Raw genomic sequence first — 7,644 nt, forward strand, 5'->3', positions numbered from 1 at the left:
CACACACACACAGTGAACATTGCAAATGCCTCACATCATATAAAAAAATAACAAAATGACTATAAACCTAAATATGAACTTAAAATCATACATCTTTCATAAGAAAAGATAGGAAAATATGTGATCTTGGCTTAGACAAAGAGTTCTTAGGTATAATTCAAAAAGCACAATGAAAAATAAAAAGAAAAGCTGGACTATATCAAAATTAAAAACTTCAGCTCTTCAAAAGAAAATAAAAGAAAATAAAAAGAAAATAAATAAAGAAAATAACAAGAAAATAAAAAGACAAGCCACAGACTAGAAGAAAATATATTTTCAAAACACACAATTGATGAAGGACTTACATATGGAATATATAAAGAGTTAGCAAAATGCAATGTACAGATTTAAACAGACAACTTCATGAAAGAAGATATATGGATTGCAAATAAGCAAATGAAAGATACTGCTTTCCATGGCCAAAGTCCAGGTTCTAAAATGATCTGGCCATTGGCAAACTATTCCATCTGCTTGCACCAGGTTCCTGTTGCCACATTGCTTCCAAAAAACACTGGAGTAAGAATAATTTTCCCCCTCTGCTCCATTGATCCTTTCTCATTTTAAAAGATAAAACTGAATAAATAGTGACGTTATTAATCATAGGTTTAACGGATTTTCAGTATTCCTGAGTAGTAAAATATAAGGTGAAGTGTTTATTATTAGTAGTATAATTTCTTGGGCGTATACCAAACAAGTGTTCAAAATTCAAATTAAATACAATATATCAGAATTTTCTTTCAAAAAATGCATGTTTGTCTTATTCAAGGAAAAAAAATCAATCTCAATTCATTTTGGTTTAAACAAAGTTGATGGCACCTAAAGAATAGTATGATCTGGAAACATTCTGACTCTGCCAGGACTTCATCAGTGACATGAGAGATAAAGATTCATGAATGTTAATGGTAGATGCTAAAACAAATTCTTCTTCTCCCTGATTCAAAGAGGGATAATAGGGATGGTGGTCAAACAACTTAGGAAATGAGGAACCATATTAAAATCATGTTAATAAAGAATCACTAACGCTGAGGAAGCAAAACATTTCAAAACTCAATAAAATTGAGTATTTGAAAACAGCTGTAAAATATTTCCTGAAAAAACTAAACCCAGGTCAATGACTTTGGACTTAGGAAAAAAACGTGGAAAAAGCTACATTAGTATCAAGTAACATGTTCAAGCAAAGTAAGATGATAATGTCTTAAATTAACTATTCAGTCACATGAATTTTATAACAGATCTTACTCCCCAAGAGTGTATTGATTATATAGGAATAGCCATAAATAAAACACTAATAATTGTTACTATGATTTAATATGTACTATTTCAAAATAAATTATTACATACAACTGTAGTAACTAAGTAACAAAATATCAGAAAATAGAAAAACTCAATCTTGTATGCCATAAAAATGTAAGATGAAGTATTATTCATTCAAAATTTATAATACATAAATTTCTAAAATACAGAAACTGATCATAACAGTGTTTGATTTCAACATAAATTTTAAATTATTTACTGTATTTTTATCTCCAAAGTTTTTATTTGAAAATTTAAAAGAAATAAAAAATCATCCTAATGTTCTGGTTGTTTTATTTGCTAATAAAGTTGTTATGAATAAGATTTTCAACATCTAGGTTACACATTCAATGGGTACTCAGCATAATTTTACTTTTAAAACATAGTGAAGAGAAATGAGATTATTTTTCCTAACCAAAGCATTTATGTGTATAGCATAGAGTCTCTTACATTTGTGTGCATATTTTAAACTTGTGATTTTTCTGCATATACATGCTAAACTTTTGTAATTACCTGTTTTGTTTTCTGGAAAAATCTACCTAGTATCAGTTTACTTCTTTATTTTATCAGCCTTTTTTCATTTCACAAATTTCTGACAGAACTGTGTTTAATTCTAGGTCAAGTCCTTTGTAAACTAAGACAAAATAGTCTTTACTATTTAATAGTTTGCTATCTAGAGAGGGGAGAAAGAAACATTTGAAAGAGAAAAAATATATATATACTGTGAAAAGTTGTTTTATGAAGTGACAGATGTTTGACATCCACATATTTGAATAATTTGTCATACTTAAGCCATTCATTAAAAAAGAAATAGGGGCTCCTGGATGGTTCAGTTGGTTGAGTGTCCCACTTTTGATTTTGTCTCAGGTCATGATCCCAGGGTTGTGGGACTGAACCTTGCCTCAGGGCTTAAGATTCTCTCTCTCTGTCTCACTCTCTCTCACTCTCTCTTTCTCTCAAATAAAAATTAAAAAAGAAAACATAAAAAATGAAATAGAATACTACTCAAAGAATAAATTCACCCAACCAAGTCTAAACGATAACTCCAATGGTAGTAAGAATTAAGCTCTATATTTAAAACTAAGGCTAAATGAAATTATAGTAAGCAGTATAAATATTTTAAAAGTAACTTGAAATACTATACAGCTTCCAAATTACTAGAATGGGACACAAAAGGAAAAGAGCAGTCTAGATTCTCCATGAGAGAAAAACAATGGAGAAGATGCAGAATCAATAATATTATAAATAAAATACTATTTAACTGAGTAAAAATGAAAATGAGTTAAAATCCTATAAAAAATAAAACTCCTCTATTAATCCTTGAAGAACTAAAAATTGACATGAAAATACACAGAGAACAATGATAATAAAACAACTATGTAGTAGGACCTATGAAATCACACTAAATCATTTAATAGAAAATTCACTGCTTTAAATTGTCACTTCACTAGGTAAGAAATTAACATGAAAGGATTAAGAAGGATATCTATCAGCATCCTTCACCATATTAACAAATGAAAGGAAAAATCAGTTATACAACCACATCCATGAAATTTTACTGCAAATTTAAAGGACCATTTTGTTTCTAAGTTTTGGGAGGGGGGTGGAGAAACAGGCAGAAAGAGAATCCCAAGCAGGCTCCACACTACTGGTGCAGGGCTCAACACAGGGCTGGATCTCACCACCCATGAGGTTGTAAACTGAGCTGAAATCAAGAGTTGGATGCTTTATCCGACTGAGCCACCCAGGTGCCCGTAATTTTTTAACAAGAATTACTAGCAACTACTTGGAATGAATTATAAGTTTTGATTTCTTCTCCTCTGTTTACTTCTTTTATAATTTTCTATTTTCATTTTCTTAAATTCATTTTGTTGCATTGAAGTACCTCTGTATATTTTTTTCAGGAATATTCACAGTTAAAAAGCTTTCTTAGTCTTTGAAAACCTGAATATTTCCATCTTCTTAGTTCATTGAATTATTTAGTATAGAATTATAAAATCAACTTACATCTCCCAAAAGAAAGAGTTGTACCTATTGCTCTGTTGTTATAAGCAATACATTGATTATTTAAAAAGACTAAGATAGGGGCTCCTGGGTGGCTCAGTCAGTTAAGAGTCTGACTTCTGATTGGGTCATGATCTCACTGTTCTTGGGTTCCAGCCCCATTTGCCCTCTGGCTCTGTGCTGACAGCTCAGAGCCTGGAGCCTGCTTCAGATTCTGTGTCTCCTTCTGTCTCTGTCCCTCCCCCACTCATGCTCTGTCTCTGTCTCTCAAAAATAAATAAATGTAAAAAAATTAAAATAAATAAGAAGACTGAGATATATACACATATACATATATATTAATGTGTGTGTATATATATATATATATATATACACACACACATACACACACACACTCATTAATCATTGTGATTTGCTATAGTAATTTTAGATGGTATTGTAAGAATAAAAAAGTTTTCTTCTGTTATTAGTTTGCTAAGAGTTTTTTGGTCATGTTATATTTTTATTATTTCTTGATTTATTGGTATTTAAAGAATATTGAGGTATAACATAAAGTGTTATGTTAGCTTCAGGTACATGATATAATGATTCAGCAATCTTCTACATTATTCAGTGCTCACCATGATAAATGTATTCCTAATTCCATTTATTTATTTCATTCATCTCTCACTCTCCTCTCCCCTGGCAACCACAAGTTTTTTCTCTGTATTTAAATTCTGTTGTTTTCTTCGTCTTTTTTTTGTATGTGTGCTTATTTTGTTTCTTAAATCCCACATAAAAGTGAAGTCATATGGTATTTGTCTGTCTCCATCTGACTTATTTCACTTAGCATTTCACTTATCATTATACCCTCCAGATCCATCCATGTTGTTTCAAATGGCAAGGTCTCATTCGCTTTTTGTGGCTGAAAAATATTTCACTATGCACACACACACACACACACCCTATCCTTTCATTTGTTGATGAAACTCCATACTGTTTTACACAGTGGCTGCACCAATCTGCATTCCCACCAACAGTGCACAAGTGTTCCTTTATCTAAACATCTTTGCCAACAGTTGTTATTTCTTGTCTTTTTTATCTTAGTCATTACGACACATGTGGGGTGATATCTCATTGTGGGTTTGGTTTGCATTTCCCTGATGATAAGTGATGGTAAGGATCTTTTCATGTGTCTGTTGGCCACTTGTATGTCTTCTTTGAAAAATGTCTATTCAGATCCTTTGCCCCATTTTTAACCAGATTATTTGTGCTTGGTGTTGAGTTATATAAATTACTTATATATTTTAGATATTAACCCATTATTGGATATATTCTTTGCAAATATCTTCTCCCATTCAACAGGTTCCTTTGTCTTTTTGTTGATGGTTTTTCTCACTGTGAAAAATATTTTTATTTTGGTATAGTCCCAATAGTTTATTTCTGCTTGAGAAGATACATCTAGAAAAATGTTTCTATGGCTGATGTCAAAGAAATCACTGCCTATGTTTTCTTCTAGGAGTTTTTTTTTAATTTTTTTAAACATTTATTCATTTTGGAGAGTGAGAGAGACAGAGCATGAGCAGGGGAGGGGCAGAGAGAGAGGGAGACACAGAATCTGTAAGTTATTTCAACTGTAGTTCAAAGAATTACTATTAATTTTATATAATCTGCTTACCTAAGTAAAATTATTATTTCTATTACTCAGAAGTCTCTATTAATAGTCCACAGACTTATAAGGAGGTGAATTAGAACACAAATTATTTTGTGTAAGGGTGATACCTTGTATGCAAAGGGAGACTGAAATTGAGAGATGCCTTATTTTGCTTCTGATCTGCTTGGTCAGACAAAACATCTGTTTCAGTTAAATTTTAAGAGAACTCTACCCGGTAAATGTTTGATTCTAGAGTTTTATTTATTCTATATTGGTCAATTATTTGTCTGATCCATTGTCCACAGAACGTAAAAACATCCCTAGACCACTTCTGCTTTTTCCTTGAAAAAATAAGAGGCCCGCTGGAATTATAAATGCTGGGGCAGAAAAGATGACCACAAATAAGTAGTCTTAGGTGCAAACAGGTGTTAGAACTGCATGGGGTAAAACACTAGTTTTGACATAAGGAAGAGTGTTAAAAAGATCTTTTTTCAACTATTTTCGGATTGCTGTCTAGGATACCCTGACTGGTTTCAATCTCCCTGAAGGAGCCTGAATTTGACACTAGAATTTAAGTAACAGTAGAGGCTTGGCCCATTTATAGTCAATTGTAAGAACTGTGAAGTACCGTGAAGTTCAAATATGCCTAGAAGGGGAGATTCAATTGTTCAAAAATGAAGTCTGGTGGTCAATAATCATCTAAGAATGGTAAGCTGGTATACTGTGTTAAATGAACAAATCAGTAGAAAAAAGTGTTAAATCTAAGAGGTAATTCCAGATGTCATACATATCAAGTAGTTTTTGTTTGTTTTGTTTGTTTTTATGAATTAGGATCTCAAAGGTCTAAATTGTCTTCAAGGCTTCCTATTATAGGTTAATGTTTCCTGAGATTGTTGCCAGCTTCCATGCATAAGAGAAGGCTTGGAATATGTGTTTACTATTATATACCTTCCGAAGATGCTTGTGACTTCTTCCATTCTCTCAAGCTGCAAAATACCTCTCTGTCTTAATAAATGAGTTTCTGCGTATCCTTCCTATACCCAAGCTGATGATAGGGCCCTGTTCCCATTCTTCATCAACTTTATTTTAGGCAATAATCCTAGAATGACACAGGTGCCTCTCATTCACATTAACTTCCCTTTCACTTCAGAGCCTATATACCTCCTTGTCTACTAGCATCGAAAATATTTCCCATAACTGTTCTGTTCTCAATGCTAGCTTAGCACTGAATCAGACTTGACAAATAATCTTTGTCCTTGAACATGACCTCACCTTTTTTTGGCTTTTTCCCAGGATCTAATTAATATTTATGTTCTGTCATTGTTTCAGATACCACTCCACTTGTGGATTTTTTTTTCATTCTCCACTGCTTTAATTTTGTGAAAAAAATAATTTCAAATATATATTAAACTTAAGCTGAATGAAAATTCTTAATGAAGGTGGTCTGGTGATTTTGTTTACAAAAACATGGCCACTGTTCCTTGGCCTTAAAATGTCAAAAAGGATACCTTAAATGGCTTTGTGTTTGCATGTGTCAGCACCAGAACATAGGGATTGACTCTGGCATCCACTGTCAGAAGTTCTTCAGCTACCAGAGTGTCAAGTCTCTTAAGCAGATCATTTCAAAGACATCACTTACACAAATTCTTCATCTCTGGATTTGCTTTGAGTCTTACATTTTCAGCATCATCTCCATTAAGTCACTGTGATGAAGTGCGTGTACAATTTGACATACCTGGATCCATACAGAGAGCTGGAGAATATTTAAAAACATCAGCTTCATAGCCAGTTTCATCCTCAAACTCCAGAAGAGTACCTGATTCTGGGTTTTCATGATCATCCAAGAGAACTGGGGGGTAATTCTAGGCATTAGCCTCCTATGGGCAGTCAGAACTGTTTCCCCAGAATGAGGCACTCATCACAAGTTCTTTTCAGGGGTGAGATAACTGCCATACCATCATTCAACTGCCCTTTTTCTGGTTGTACTTTTTACAGTTCCCAAGTTCTACATTTACCAGTAGGATCCATGTACGTTGCCTTTTCAAGCTTGACCCATTTTCCCTCTGAAATGAACTCCTTTGAAATAAAAGCCTGTTTGGTATATTGAGAATTGGTTCTTGGTTTTCCATTTTCAAATCAGTTAGTTTTCAATGTCCTCAAGCAAGAAGTTCATGGCCAGGGTTTGGGGTAAAGGGAAGGTTATACCTTTGGAAAAGAGAATGAAAGAAGAAAAGACAAGTCCAAGGTAACAGTCTCAGAAGGTGCCAGTGTTTCACAGCCCCACCAAACCATTTCAGCCTTCTCTGCAATTTTAAGACAATAATTTGTGTTGTTTTCAGCCATTAAATTTATGGTGGTAGTTTGTTAAAGCAGCAATTGGAAACTAATGCAGATGGGAAAGGCCATCTTAAGAAGAAGAATCTGCAAAATCAAAGACTTGAGTCATGACCTTTTCAGAAAATGAGGGGGGTGTGGAGTGTTTTGAGTCCATATTCTGGTATAAGAAGGGCTGAGGAAGAGATTCATACCAATTGAGGTAGGAAAGGTTACTTAAAAACAAGACAAAGGTCTTCTGCATTTTTAAAGTAGATTTCTATCTTGCAAAATAATTCTGGCAGTAATGAGAAGAAATACTGGAGGTATAAAGACCAAGAAGATTCTTATATTCACTCTGA

General features: G+C 33.2%; 1 pseudogene; it reads right to left on the bottom strand.

The window, feature by feature from the left end:
• Nucleotides 1–6,456: 6,456 nt before the first annotated feature.
• LOC112866394 (ADP-sugar pyrophosphatase pseudogene) lies at nucleotides 6,457–7,105 on the bottom strand (annotated as a pseudogene).
• Nucleotides 7,106–7,644: the final 539 nt, after the last annotated feature.

Source organism: Puma concolor, chromosome A2, assembly GCF_028749965.1.
Source record: "Puma concolor isolate L17-30 chromosome A2, mPumCon1.1.hap2, whole genome shotgun sequence".
Classification (NCBI taxonomy): Eukaryota; Metazoa; Chordata; class Mammalia; order Carnivora; family Felidae; genus Puma; species Puma concolor.